Below are 14,821 nucleotides of genomic sequence, written 5' to 3'. Positions count from 1 at the left end.
ATTGATGCAATGACACTATTCCTCATCGGGGCTGCGCCCCCACCTTCTCCGCTAACCCCTTCTATGCTATCTTAAGCTATTGCACGAGACTTATACTACAAGAGATCAAGGCTGCTCAGTATTGTGCTCCAAGCAATGAGTCCAGCATGCTCCCAAATCAAGCAATTTTCCTAGCTCAGAATTTGACCGGGTGACAATTGGCATCAGAGCTGGGTTGGACTTTGTCCGCCTATGTTCCTGAATTTAGTTGGAGGAGAGATGGAGTCTACGAAGATCTCCAAGTTAGATGAAGGACTCTGGAAGGAGAAACTCTAGAGGCAAAGAATCTGTCTTGTGGAGAAGAACCTCTTGGGTTTGAAGAGCCAGGTCGATAAGAATAAACATGAAGGTGGTGTGAATCTTGAAGATCTGAGGGCAAAGACCTGTTAGAGGCAAGATCATCTAGAGAACACATTACACCAATTGATGGAGATGGTGATGTCCCTCGAGCTGGAATTTTCAGAATGGAGATGGGATGAGAGTCCCAAGAACTGCCCCAACAACGGCGCAGGGGACAAGATAATGATGCCGACCCCACGGTTTAACGGAGCCCTCAAGGAAGTGGATGTGGCCGACTTCTTGTATGACTGTGACAGATACTCTGAGGTCAATGAGTTCTCGGAGGATACAAAAGTCCTCCTGATCAGTTGCTTTCTCGTGGATGATGCTAAACTATGGTGGCACCAACCTTTGGAAGGTGGAAACTGGCCACCACCTACCTAGGAAGATTGTGTACAGGAGATAAAAGAGAAATTCATTCCCTACAACACGGCTAGATACCAAGGGGAGAGCTCGACAACCTGAGGATGACCGATACTCCAAGAGAATATGTGAACTAGTTATTGTACATATTCAGGAGTATTACCAACATGTCCGAGGGGGACAAACTCTACCCCTTCACCAAAGGACTCGCCCACTCGCTCTAGGCAGAACTGGAGAGGCGACAATGTAGAAACCTTAACTCCCCTAACCAAGTGCTGGAGGGAACGGAACTCCGTCCCAACAGAACAACAAAGCCGGAGGAGAAATCCTGCAAGTGGAACAGGCCTCGCCAGGAACATGCGGAGGCACTAGCCAACCCGAATAGTCAGGGCTTGAAGAGAAAGTGGAAACCAAGCTACGACAAAGGCCGCGACAAGGGCAAGAGCCCAAGGCTAGGGAACGAGACTCCAAGTAGTGGGGGTAATAGGTTAACGTGCTTCGCGTGTGGAGGCCCCCACTTCATGAGGATTGCCCGAGGGGTATAGGGGCGGCCACCAACGTGAACGCAATGGTTGTGCCCCTGCCCAACTGGATGTTCTCAGGGGTAGCAGTACAGTAACACTGTACCCCCTTTAATGCCTAGCAACATTGCAGGGGGGTGCCCCGGTCTAGTATGAAGGTTTGAACCTCTTGCACGTCTAGGTACTGATCAACGATAAATCCGCCATAGCCATGGTCAACACAAGGGCAACACACAATATCCTCACTGAGAAGGAGGCCAAAAAGCTCGGCTTGAAACTTTCCCCAAGCACAGGGAAGATCAAGGCCGTCAACTAGAAGGCGCGAGATATCGTCAGCCTGGCCAAGGGGGTGTTACTACAAGTGGGAACGTGGGAGGGTCAGACCAACTTCATGGTGTCCCCCATGGATGACTTTACGAGTGTCCTAGGCCTCGCCCTCTTGATGGGGTCACACGTAGCTGTGTTCTCCCAGTACTGCAGTATACTGTTCTTGGAGGGATCTCACCCATGCTTTGTGAGAGACCAAGGGGTCTAGAAACTGCAAAAGACCAATCTTCTGTCCGCAATGCAAATGAAGGACATATTGAGAAAAGGGGAAGAGACCTTCCTCGTCACCTTACGAGGGCAGGCACCTTGGAAAAGGGTGGAAGGCAGGGGTGTGTACCAGCCCATTCGGTTGTGCTTAGTTGGGGGAACGACGACAACAACAACCCCAGTGCAGCCGCGGGTGGGCTATCGGGGCCGATAGTGGACGTACTGCGGGAGTTTGCTGGGGTGATACCTACGCAACTCCCAGCAAAGTTACCGCCCAGGCAGGACGTGGACCACGAGATAGAATTACTCCTTGGTACCCGTCCCCTTGCGTGGGCACCCTACAAGATACCACCCGCCAACCTAAAGGAATTGTGGAAACAACTGCAAGAACTAATGGAGAGGAAGCTAATCCAGCCATCCAAGGCACCCTTTGGTGCACCCGTCCTCTTTCAAAAGAAAAAGGATGGATCACTCCAACTTTGCGTGGACTACCGAGCATTGAACAAGGTGATAAAATGATAACTCAATACTTATTTAGATACATTTTAAATGATTATAGTATTATTAATTCAGAATTTATCATTTTATTATTTGAATCAACTAAATATTTATGCATAAGCTATAAATTCAAATTTTTCCACATTATGGTTATTTTCTACTAAACTCCTTGACTTCCTTGAAGTCAAGCAGTTTTAGTTTTGATGAGTATTCTATAGTTTCACAAGCACAGAAATTCACAGGAATAAGAAGATACAATTCTTCAAGAGTTGGAGAATTTTTTAGGGTTTAGTGATTCTCAAAAGGGAGCTTGAAAGGATAAAAACGATGTTTGGAGCCCTCAAACGAGAAATCAGAGGAAGATGGGCCGCTACCTGACCTGTCCATTGGTCTCTCAAAAGCCTTCCAAAGAAAGAAGATTACTAGGGGAAGCTCTCAACCCATGGAGGAAAAGAGTAAAAAATGGCAAGAAAAAAAAATAGAAAATACCCAAAGGGGTATTTTAGTAATTCTTCCAAACTATAAATAGTCTTTTCTCCCTCATTTCACCTCATTCTAGACATGCTCTAGCAAGTGGCTGGCCAACAGGACAAGGCATATTTCAGAATCCAAGTAGTTCAACCTGCTTAATGTAAATTTGTTGAAGTTTTCTTTCAATCTCGTCTCTTTTTTGCATTGAAAAATACCTGATCCTGTAAAAATATAAGGATCCAGACTTGAGAGGAAGAATTGAGGGCTCAAAAGGCTTGCATTGAGGTTTTAGGAACCTAGATTTCCATTTTCACATCATCATACATCCATTTACCCTAAAGTGAGAAAATCCATCATTTTCTCACTCTAAATATATGTTTTCCCTACTTTCTCTCTCTATAATCATTTCATACTCTCTGTAGATCTTCATTCAAATCCCCAGTTTATCCTCTCAAAATTTCATCAAATGTATCCTTCATTTTTACCTTCAAATTCTATCTCAAACTTCGTCTACACTCTCTCTTCATTTTCTCTTACTATCTCTTCATTTCAGTCATTTTCTCTCTCTATAACCTTTTCTTTCTCCCTCTAAAATCCATTCCAGTCTCTCTCTGGATCATCCTTCACTATTCCCTTCAAATTTTAAAAAAAAAGTTCGTGTTTGAATTCCATCATTTAGGGTAAAAAAAGTGGAGAGTGGAGGACTTTGTCAAATTGACTAAGTCCTAACCATATTGGGTCAAGCCCATTAGGGCTTAGCCCATTTGGCTAAGTCTTGACTTAGCCAAGTTGGGCTGAACCTTAGTGTGGTATCCCACTAAGGTCAGCCCTATAAGGGCTACACAAGGACCACCGGCACATCCATTCGTCCGCCGCCGCCGCCACCGCCGCCGCCACCGCTGTGCCATTGCTCCGCCGCCACTGCCACCGGCGATAGCCGGAAAAGGTATTTTTCTTTATTTTATATATTTAAAAATTCCAAAAAAACAGAAAAAAATCCTTTAAATTAATATAATCAATATTCAGTATTTTTTAACGTACACCAAAATTCCAAAAGAAATTTAATTTTTGTTTTAAATATTTCTAGTATTTTTTGTGTTAATTAAATTCAAAAAAAATAAAAATATATTTATTTCCTATTTATAGTGTTAATTAAAATTTTTAAAATTAGTCTAAAATATCTTAGTGTTTTTATTTATATAAATTGACTAAATATCCATGAAATCTCAGAAATTGTATATCTCACTTTTAAACTCACTTTCCGCATTCCAAGCTTGAGAAAAATTTTGAAATTAAATTTCTGCCTCTTAGTGGATAAACGCCTTACTATCCCTATATTAATTATATAGTATTTAAGTGGAAAATTCTCGTAAATATTGTTGGTTAAGTCTGAATCAAAACAACGACATAAAACCCCTAAACTTGGACTTATCACAAGGTAATAGTGAAAAATAAATATCCTATACCGAATGTTGAAGAGCTGTTTGGCAGACTCAGGGATGCTTGCTACTTCTCACGAATGGACTTGATGAGTGGGTACCACCTGGTGGGAATTCAAAAGATCAGTGCGTGATGCGCTACGGATCTTTTGAATTTAACGTGATGCCTTTTGGGCTCACAAATGCTCCTGCTACGTTTTTGTTGTCTCATGAACAATATCTTTCGAGACTATGTCGATGATTTTGTTGTTGTGTTCTTGGATGATATTTTCGTATACAGCCGAAGCTTGGATGACTATGTGAGGCACTTGAGGAAGGTGATGGTCTAGTTGAAGGAGCACGAGCTCTACCTCAACCCGAAGAAGTGCGAGTTTGCCTTGTAGGCGATTAAATTTCTTGGACAGCTGATCAGGAAGGGAAGTGTGTGCATGGATCCCTCAAAGGTGAAGGCCATCCAAAATTGGACAGTGCCGAAGGGAGTACCACAGTTGAGGTCTTTCCTCGAGCTAGCCAACTACTACCGGAAGTTTATCAAAGGCTTCTCCCGACAAGCTGCTCTATTGACTAACTTGTTGAAGAAAGATTCAAAGTGGCAATGGACAGACCGTTGTTCGAGAGCATTCAAGGAGTTGAAGAGTGTTGTCTCCAGTCAACCAGTACTCTAATTGGCCAGACTCGACAAGCCATATGAGGTACAGACCCATGCTTCTGACTTCGCACTTGGGGGTGTCTTGATGCATGACGAGCACCTCATGGCGTATGAAAGCTGCAAGCTAACTGACACGGAGAGAAGGTATTCGTTGCACGAGAATGAGATGACAGCAGTGGTACATTGCTTGAGAGTCTGGCGCCACTATCTCTTTGGAGGCAAATTTGTGGTCTACACAGATAATGTGGCCACTAGTTGCTTTGAGTCCCCAAAAGAAGCTGACTGCGAAGCAAGCAAGATGGCAAGATTTCTTGGCGGAATTCGACTTTGTCTTGAAACACAAACCGGGGCATGCCAATCAAGTTGTCGATGCCCAGAGTCGCAAAGAATCAGAAATTTTTGTGGTCGCACTTTTAGTAGTCGAAGGAAGCATTCTAGATGAGATCAAATTGGCGCTGAAAGATGATCCAAAAGCTGTTTGCCTAATGAAGTGCATTGCTGCGGGCGAGACGAAGAGATTCTCCACTGAGGATGGCAAATCTATGCTAACATAATCTATGTGCTGCGTGCGGGTGGGCGGCGCTGGAAGCTCCTCTACGAAGCACATGACGCACCCCATGCCGGGCACCCAGGACAAGCGTGCACGCTTGCACTCCTGTCCAGCAGCTATCAGTGGTCGGGAATGGAACGAGATGTGACGGCATACGTTCATTCATGCCTGGAATGTCAACAAGATAAAACTTAGAAGGCTAAAGCTACAAGAACGCTGTAACCTCTTCCACTGGCGAGCAGACTGTGGGAGTCTATTTTGATGGATTTCATCACTTGCCCTCCACGCATGGGTGGGCACGATGCTATCTTGGTGGTCATGGACCGCTTATCCAAGTATCCAACATTTATCCCCCCATGTCGGAAGTGCATGCATATGGCGTTGCTCGTCTCTTCATGTCCAATGTGGCAAAGTACTGGGGTCTTCCACTGCACATCATTAGCGACCGCAATACAAGATTCACCTGTCGTTTCTGCGAGTCGTTGTTTAAGCACATGGGCTCCAAGCTCAAATTTTCAACCAGCTTCCACCCCCAAACTGATGGTCAGATAGAACGTGTGAACGCAATGCTTGACGAGTATTTACGGCATTACGTTTCAGTCAATCAAGAGAATTGGGTGGAGATGTTGGATGCAGCACCATTTGCAAACAACATCAACTAGAGTTCGGCTACGAGGCATTCGCTGTTTGAGATTGTTACGGGAAGGCAGCTGTTAACCCCTCTAGAAGTGGCAAAGAGAAAAGGGAATGGTCATTTCCCCGCAGCCTTCTGATTTGCGCTCAATTATCATGTTTGCATTAAGGACACCCACGAGGCATTGGAATGTGCTGCTCAGAGGATGAAGAAACACGCTGATCAACACAGAAGAGACGTGGAGTTCCAAGTCGATGACCTAGTATTATTGAAGACTAACACCCAGATGTTAAAGACAAAACAGGCGAAGCAACGGCATAAGGGTCTGATACCATGCTACGATGGGCCTTTCGAGGTGGAAGTTAAGATCGGACGAGTTGCCTTGCAGCTCAACATACCACGTTGGTTGGCGGTCCATCTGCTCTTTCATGTATCGGTTTTGAAAAATTATATATCAGATCCCGAAGACGTAGCGAGGAACCACCCCAACGAGCGCCGCAAATGTGTGGGCACATTTCGACCAGGAGGTAGAGGCGGTCCAGGCAAAAAGGGAGATTGATCGAGGAGGACATCACGGTTGCTATCACAAGATTGAGTACCTCATTAAGTGGAAGAACAGACCCAACCGAATCAGCGACATGGGAGCGTGACTCAGATTTATGGCAATTCAAGGACCTGTTGCGGGCATATAAAGTGGTGCAACTAGCGTCGATGAGGGCCATCAACAAGTTCAAGCAGTGGGGGTGTGTTAGGCCCCCCTAACTAGGCGGCATTCCCTGCCCAGAGGCCTTTGTGTTTATTGGGAGGGCATGCTTGTACTAGACTCATGATCTGTAATAATTGAGTCCTATTTACTGCTACGATGCACTAAGGGTGGTGACACCCTACCTGATCTTTCAGGCCATTGCCCCCGTAGTGGTGATACATTACGGATGGTGCACGTGCCCGTTCACGCTTAGGTGGGATGGATCAAGCGAGGTCCCTGCGTGTTGGGCGCGCAGGCTAACAAGAGCGCGTGTGCGGGCGCCAAGCGTCACACGCCAATGCCAAGTGCCACTCGCGGGTGTCAACACTTTGCATGCATGCCAAGCGTCGGGTGGGAGTGCCAAGCGCCACGTGCGGGTGTGCATAGACTTGCGCCCGCACGCAGCGCTTGGCAGGGGACACACAAGCTGGGCAGCAGCACCATGGGGCAGCGCGCAGACTTGCGCGCGGAGCCGCCTTGCGTGCATCGTGTGTGCGGGGCGTGGGGCGGGAGACATCCCACCATGAGACTAAGGCAGTGGCTCATAGAGAGCGTTGAGGCAGTAAGTGGGTGTGGCCCCCTGCGGGAAGTGTCGGGCACGCTGCACCCGACTTGATGTGTCAAATGCGGTGACATTGCGCAGTTTGCGCGAGATAGGTGTAAGTGGGTACTGGTGGCATGTGTGAACGTCAAGGCAGGGGTGGCATGTGTGATCGCCACGCCTGTGGGCGCGCGGCACCTGGCCCGGGGGCACATGTGTAGTGGTAGGGCTGGCGAGCGGGCGTGCGTGCAATGCGGCAGGCCTCGAGGCGTAGGAACGACACTACCCTGGCGCAATGCGCCTCGTCTCGTTACTTTGGTATCACACCAGATCTTCCCCCATGTAATGATTGACTACATTGTAACTTTTTATGATATTAATGCAATGACAGTGTTCCTTGAGGTACCCAAACACTATTCCTCGAGGGCCTCAAGGTGCAGGATGACTCCACCCAGGCGCGTGGTGCCTCATCGCGTTACTTCGGTATCAACCTTGTCTTCCCCTGTGCAATGCTGGACGACTACGTGTAACCATTTTGATGATATTAATGCAATGACCCTATTCCTCGACGGGGGCGCGTCTCCACCATCTCCTCTAACCCCTTCTATGTGGTCTTAAGCTATTGCAAGAGACTTGCGCTGCAAGAGATCAAGGCTTCTCAGTGTTCTGCTCCAAGCATTAAGGCCAGCACGCGCCAGATTCGAGCAATTGTCCTAGCTTGGGATTTGATCGTGTGACAAATGTGTATACCCTTTTTCTTTCAATCACCATTACAAATGTGTCTCCTTTCAGCTCATTATTTGTGTGTTAGAGACTGATACCAGCATTACAACAAAAGCAAACTAAGGAAAAGTAATTAAAAATAATTATTTATAGAATGATTCTATGAATTAGAATATAATTGTATTGTAAGACAAATACCAATTCAACTAATTTAGAATGCCTTAGCAGGTGCTTTGGGAGCACTAGGTGATGTTTTGTTTGAAATAATCTTCTTAGGAAATAATATTCCAAAATTTATTGAAATATAATTCATGAAAATTTTGACTTTTTTCCTCTCCTAGAAGTGTGTTTCATGCTGGAAATTCAAAAGGATTTTTGGGCTGAAATTTTGTGGGAACTTTCATCCTTTCTCCTCCATCCATCCGCTTATTGGATCTGTAAGGCATGACCCTTATGCTTGTAAGAAAGACACCCTTGCATTTCATTCTTATTAGGATTAGTAGAGTGATTTGCTCATTCAAAATCTCCTTTGGGTTCGTTCTTCCACTCCAATAGTGATGGATTGAAGGAGAGATGTTTAAATCACAGAGAAAAAAGAAAAAAAACACTCGTTCTGTTGGTAACGAGATAAAGAGGTTAGTGGGATATTCATCTTTTTCGTAACTCACATATGCCACCCTCAACTCTAGCACACATTGGTCTGTATCTGTTAACATCTCCATGCATCTGATCATAAAATCACTCATCACTCACCTTCGATTTTCAGCTTGTATCTACTGTTATCGCCATTGCAACCACCACGGTACCTCTTTCATCTACTCCACTCCACTCACGTCCATCTCCGTCTACCATCAGGCGACACTTCCAAAGCGTCAACTTAGGTGTTTTAAAATAGAATTAATTCATATTTTTTACTATAAAATTATATTTAAATTCTTAAACATATTATATTAAATTAGAATAAATTAGGTTAAATAGGATTAATATTTTCTGACCTTTCTATAATTTTTTGAATATTTTTTTCCTAGTATGATTAAATTAAATTTAATAAATAAAAAATGTAAAATTTAAAAGTGGAATTTAAAGATAATACTCGTGTATTCAATAGTTGTCCCAATGGATTCAACCCTTAATCACTCTATGCTCAAAAGGAAAATTACAAATGTTGTCATAAAAACCGGTAGCTTATTAAGGCATATTTTACCCCTAATTTCTAGTTTGTCAACTTGCATCCTTGTCGAGGAGTATGCATCATGGAGTTCACAAATGTTTTATTATTATTATTATTCATTATCATATATTTCTGAGTTTGGTGACGCTTCTAGCTATACCTACTCACTTTATCTTTTGGTTCTTCTATTAAAATCCAATGACTTCTTATGTTCATGAAAGAAGTGACAATTATATGATGTTTGAGGAAATGCAATAAGAGGAACTACTCTTTAATAGTGAAGTTAATCACATTAAGAATTTGTAACATGAATTTATGATTATTTTAATGAAAATAAGCACATAAAATACATGAAATGACTACTAAAAATAATATTATATTTAGGATTATCAAGAGCCGCAGATACACACCATGTTGCACACATTCTCTAATATAAAGTAGGAACTATGGGGACCTTTAAATTTCTAGAGATTCAAAGAGCAGCATGCCATTTATTATGATCATTTCCATTTATTATGTTTCCTATACTTGATTTATTCTATTAGTTTAATCGACCATTTCAATCTGGAATGATTTGAACTAGCCGGTTAAAATAAATTGGTGCTGTGTAAATTTGATTTGACCATTGGGTAATATCATTTAAGTTAATGCAACTCAATGGTTGGATTGTGATCATAATCAAAGATCGTATTTGATGATCGATGGCTGAATTTGCTCGACCAAATACTTGTTCATGTCACATCTTGAAATGACATATCAAATCCCCAATGTTTATCCTCCATAAAGAATAATAAGTTAGTCATGCGTATCACATTTGTCCTCTTAACATAATCAAAGTGTGTCTTCATTTTATTAAAAAAGTGAGGCATGATGTCATGGTTTGATGCAATTTTAAAGACATTCCATACACTGATTCAATAATAAATGAAATTATGATCTATTCTGACTGGATCACCATTCCCCAGTAATAAGTTACCACCAGTTCTTGGATACCAACTAATGGAAAATGTCATCTGATTTTATCTCTTTGTTTTAAATGAATTAGGGAAATTCAAGTAGTGGATAACTTCTAAGTTTGAGTTTCACTTTATTTCTTTGTTTTCATCAAAATAACTCAATTCCACAAACAATTGATTTTCTTATGTTCACACTTTGGGAAGATTTACCTGTGTGTTGTACTTTTATCATTTACTATTTTCACCATTCACACTGTCTTTCCTGCCCATTGGTGCCATTTGGAGGATGAATAATGCACTCTGCTTGCAAAAAGGGGGAGAATGATATTGACCTGTGTTCTTTCCATGATTATGGCCCTACATGAGATATATTTTAAAGATGAGATATATTTATAAACTAATAATGCATAAAATATTTGTACTTGGATACCAAATACTGAAGAAGAATAAATCTGGGATAATGTGACTCATTGTTTTGGAGTAACTTATCTTATGCGTGATTTTATCACTTATTCATGGTACTGAAAAAAATATTATTTATCATTTATTTTTAAATTTAAAACCCATGAATTATATACTAAGTCCTAATTTTGTGGGTTTATTGATTTATTAGACTAACCCTGCTTCACACCATTCAGTTAAGTGGATAATTTCACACATTATTTTTTAGTTTATTTGAGGTACCTAAATTATGTGAATTTAATGATAATTTAGTACATTTTTATATGCTAAAGATGAATCCAAGGCATGACCTACACCAGAAAAAAATTCCATATCATGTTCTGGAGTAGTTAATGATGGTTTGAGAATTTAATCGCCAAATCGAGCATATCTAATAACTGATCTAAATGTAGAGAGGTTTTGTTGATATGAGAAAATTCTGGATCTGGAAATTACTTCCCATCACAGTATCATGAAAGACATGAACTATAGGCTGCAGATCAAGTCATCCAGGCCCTTTAATTTATAAGCTTCAAACCTGAAGGCTAGGAGCATTACATCCCCTCTATTTAATATCCTCTCTTTGATTTGTAATATTTATCCTTGGATCTTGCTCCCAACTGTTGTCGTAAGATCTATACATCAACTTAATTTGTTCCATTTTTGTCTAAAAGGAGTGCTTAGGCAGGATTCAAACAGTTTAAGAAGTTTTCTGAAAGCAAAAGTACTCCTCAGCCCACTGGGCATGTGAAAACAAGGTTTGTGTGATCTTCACCCTTTTCATCCTGATTTTCATGCCTTTTTCTAGGTTAATCTTCTGGTAAATATCCTATTCTCAGTATTTCCCAAAATACCTAATACATATAAAAAGGCATTCCTGACCATCTCTACATCCATTCAAAGTCACTGAAAGTTGCCACTCCTCACGCTGCTAGGGTAGCCCAGCCACTGGTTTCTACCCCATGAGGGATTCGATGCTAGCAATCAGCATCACTGAGGGATTTGATGGTTAACTGTGTTGGCTCTGAGTCAACTGAATTGGTAAAAGGACGCCAATAGTTGTTCAAATATGTTGACCGAGTGACCGTTGAATAGTCCATGTGCTCCTGCTGCTCTCCGCCATTTCCAACCTCTGCCCAGCTCTGCTAGAGCACCAGTGAACATTGATTTCATTATTTTTCATTCAAGATTTTCAATATAAATTTCAAATAAATTACACCGAAATAGAATAATTATTTTCCATTTTTTCTAGATTTGTTTCATTTAGTTTTTTTTGTTAAAAAACGAAATCCAAAAAGGTATATTAATTCATAAAATTTATTCAAAAAAAACTTGCTATTTCAATATATAAAATTTATCACTGAAGGTACTGTTCCATGTGGATTTGACCCTTATTCACCCTCTACTGTTCCATGTCATGGTACTTTATTATGGTGTAGATTAAAATCCTTCCATGTCATTTTTACCCAAATATATTATTTATCATGCTGAAGTTCATGTGAGTTATACTCAAACCACACACTCTTGATGTATAATTCAAGGGGTAATGCAATTTTAGTTCATAGTATGGAGATTTTTCTTGATCTATGTTATTTTTTATTCAATATGAGAGCAAAGATCCATGTCGAAGACATTCCATGAAGCATTTTGTTTTTTTTTTGAAAAAATATGGGGCAGTAATGATTAGGATGGACAATAAAAGTCTAATGTAGGGCTTGTTAATACATCTACCATGAATTTAAATGTCTGTGACTATCGAGCAGATTGTGTTACTCAACCATGGTACATATTAGGAGTGGATGTTGTGTGATTATAGTCCATTGTAAATTAAGGCGTTTCAGCCTGTGTTTCCATAGTCGATAGTCGTCTTTAATAACTTTGGTTGACGTAAACATTCCAATAACAGTGATCTTAAATGATTATTACTCTGACTCGAGGTCAAGCATTGTTACCGTTGGAGCTGCTGTTGTTAATTAGGGTGTCGAGGGCTCATTCACTTCCAGGAAGTACCATGCTTTGACACCGAGCAAGCTTTAAAAGCTTAGTGGGGGAGACAGAAGAGTGTCACAATGAAAGGGATCTGAGAAAGGAAAGAAGTGATTATGGGAAAATAGCTCTTCCTACGCTAATTTAAGATAAATAGTAATGTAGTACTCATGACGGTACATACAGAAAACGACAAAAGACGAGGGAGAGAGTGAGATGTCATTCTCCATGAGAAAACGTGAAAAGAAGAAGATGATAAAAAATGGGTACAAATTTACACTAAAATTTGTAACTTCCCAAAATGCAAAAAAAAGGACGGACAATCCATTATACAAAAGCATGATGACGTCTAATGTGCACAGCTTGAAACTCTTGCACATTCTCTGTGAAGACGTTCAAAAACAAAGACTCAATAATTTACTATATCTCACCGTAAATGCTCATACCACTCAAAATGTAACATAAAATAGATTAAACCCGACGATTTCCCCCTGAATCTTGTCATTCAATATCACAGCGGTGTTTCTCCATCCAATCTGGTGCTCTGTCTTTCAATAATTTCCCGAGATAGAGCTGACGGATGTTGCCCCTCCGCACTGTTCATCTTTACATTTTCCTCGTTACTCCAACACTCAGATGCATATTTCCCATTTATATGAAAAATAAATAGCTTTATTTTTTACCTATCTTCAGATTTGTTGAAACTACTCTTATCACTTCAATGGATTTTGAGCAATCCAATGTCCCTTCCAAAGTCGTATCGTTGTTGCTGTTATATTCAGATTCTTGGTCTCAACCGTGGTATCTCTCTCCCTCTTTCTTTGTCTTTAAGTCTCTCAGGCGAGCTGAAGCTATTCTTATCACTTCAATGGATTTAGAGCAATCCAATGTTCCTTCGAAAGTCGTATCGTCGTTACGGTTACATTCTGATTCTTGGTCTCAACCGTGGTATCTCTCTCCCTCTTTCTTTGTCTTAAAATCTCTCTGGCGAGCTGAAGCAATTCTTATCACTTCAATGGATTTTGAGCAATCCAATGTCCCTTCCATAGTCGTATCGTCAAGTTTCCCACATTGCTCGACAGATGACATCATATGATTCTACTTTCCCTGTGTGTCACAAAGTTACTTGCCAAGACTTCAAGTACGAGTCGCCACTTTAGAGAGTTTCTCAATAAGTTCTGCTACCGGCTCTTCCTCACCCGTTTGACCATCTCGAACTTATGCTTGAGGACTTGTATTCTGGCCTTGATGCAAACCATACCCATATTCATTGTGTGTGATTGAAATGTTAATTAAGTTTCAAAATCATTGTAGTGATGTTAAACCAATCATAAATAATTTAAAACATTTTTTTTATCTAACTTGAATTCACTTCAAAAGTACAAGATTTTTTTATAACTTCGTGATTAGGTCGGTCATTACCGAAATTCCCAAATTTCAATAATTTTTACTAGAATTTCCTGTTAGAAAGGATCATGGATGAAGCGATTGAGTCCAATAATTCGGAGTTTGTCTACGCAAGGATAAAAGAGAAGGATAGGCTTGATAGCACAAGAAAAGGAACTGCCATCCATTTCTGAATTTAATAATCATGATTGGATGTATCCAAGAGTCTCTTATAGTGACATGGTCCATTAGCTGGCTTAACACAGCCTGGGCTGAGTCAACCTTTCTGTATCTTAACCTGATCCATTGTCGCATTGATCTGCTCCCCAGCATGACCAGCCATTAACTTAAGAGCATAATCCTGCAACCCTTTAAGCTGGTACACCTATTTGATGAGGGCACAAATTCTTTAAATAATAGGAATAAAGCTTTAAACTGTATATGCCGGGTTAAGTAAAGCACTGATTTATGAAAATAAATGCCATTTACTTTAGAGAAAATCCCAAAAATTCAAGAAAAACCCAATAGTGACGCAATGAAAGTTCTAGAGTGATCATTTAGCAAATTTCGTGCATGATATTATATAATTTTATTTGAAACTACTATAAATATGGTTATAACTAATATTTTTGGATTGATTGAATGCATGAAACGATGATACAAGGTATGTACATTCATATTCAAGATGCATGTTATCCGCAGGGATTCCCACGTCTCCATTCCTATCATCTGGTTCTCAAGTGATGCCAGAACGCCCATAGCCACAACTCCATTGATCAGTGATAGAGCTCATCGATCTTTCTTCTTCTCCATGTTACTTTCTTCTATCGCATCC

The sequence above is a fragment of the Wolffia australiana genome, chromosome 19 (assembly GCF_029677425.1).
Source record: "Wolffia australiana isolate 7733 chromosome 19, ASM2967742v1".
Classification (NCBI taxonomy): domain Eukaryota; kingdom Viridiplantae; phylum Streptophyta; class Magnoliopsida; order Alismatales; family Araceae; genus Wolffia; species Wolffia australiana.
The sequence above is the reverse complement of the archived record's forward strand: the minus strand, read 5'-3'. Positions refer to the sequence as shown.